At 43.1% G+C, this 1,201-nt stretch overlaps 1 non-coding gene across 1 annotated transcript; it reads left to right on the top strand.

Annotated features, from left to right (window-relative positions):
- The first annotated feature begins 845 nt into the window (after nucleotides 1-845).
- LOC129085456 (U6 spliceosomal RNA) lies at nucleotides 846-950 on the top strand. Its single transcript, XR_008530710.1, has one exon. It is a non-coding gene; the product is annotated as a U6 spliceosomal RNA (small nuclear RNA).
- Nucleotides 951-1,201: the final 251 nt, after the last annotated feature.

Below are 1,201 nucleotides of genomic sequence, written 5' to 3'. Positions count from 1 at the left end.
CTGTGGGTTATACGAATGTGTTTTTTGGCTAATCCCTTCGCCTTCTTTCATCCAGTCCCTCTGCCCCACAACAGCTGCAGTCTTTTTCATATATCAATGCCTCTGTTTCTATTTTGTTTACCAGTTTATTTTGTTCACTAGATCCCAAATATAAGTGAGGTCATATGGTATTTGTTTCATTGACTGGATTATTTCACTTAGCATAATAATTTCTAGGTCCATCCACATTGTTGCAAAAGGTGAGTTCCTTCTTTTTTATAGCTGCATAGTATTCCATTGTGTAACTGTACCACAAATTTTTAGCCACTCATTTACTGATAGGCACTTGGGCTGTTTCCAGGTCTTGGCTATTGTAAATAATGCTGCTGTGGACATAGAGATGCTTATATTCTTTCTGACTGGTGTTTTGGGGTTCTCAGGCTATATTCCCAAAAGTGGGATCACTGGTCAAGTAGGAGTTCTATTAACAGGTTTTTGAGGAAATTCCATAGTTTTCTGTTGGGAACTGTCCCACCTGGTTTCAGGGACTATAGCCTTGCCAACAGGTGAGAGGGCCCCAAGTCTCGAGCTGAACAAGGAGGCCTTGGGAAAATAGGCCACAGAGGAGAAAAAACCTGTCCCCCTTGTGATGATTGCTGGGGGAAGGGAATATAAGGGGACTAAATGGTAACGGAAAAAATACAATAAAGATTAAATTTAAATAAATAAACAACCTCAACCACGCAGAGAGAATTTGTGCACACAAATTTCAGCTGGTTGTGAAGTGCTCCGTGGGAGGAAATTTCCAGGGACGCTTCCTTTCCTACTCTCTGAAAGGGGCCATATCTCATGTCATCCTCTCTCATGTCCGCTCTGGCAGCACATGTACTAAAATTGGAATGATACAGAGAAGATTAACTTTGTCCCTGGGCAAAGATGACACACAAATTCACAAAGTGGTTCACATTGTCCTCTCTCCTCAAACTGCCTATGTTCCCTTTCCTACCCTTACTCTCAGCTGATGAACCTATCTCAACTGACAAAAATTGAAGCGATCCCAAGGAATGTCCTCATTGTCCAACTACCAAATCAGTCAGACTCTGCACATGATTCCAGACTCCCTGCCTCCTCTCCTGTTCCTACAGATGAAGATCCCTTCTCCCATATCATCAGGGAAACTCCTCTACTGGGCACTGGATCCTGTCCCTTCCTGCCGCTCCTG

This window comes from Pteronotus mesoamericanus, unplaced genomic scaffold, assembly GCF_021234165.1.
Source record: "Pteronotus mesoamericanus isolate MK-2021 breed Mesoamerican mustached bat unplaced genomic scaffold, CSHL_Meso_final scaffold_232, whole genome shotgun sequence".
NCBI lineage: Eukaryota > Metazoa > Chordata > Mammalia > Chiroptera > Mormoopidae > Pteronotus > Pteronotus mesoamericanus.
Note: the sequence above shows the minus strand (reverse complement) of the source record. Positions and strands in the feature narration are given on the sequence as shown.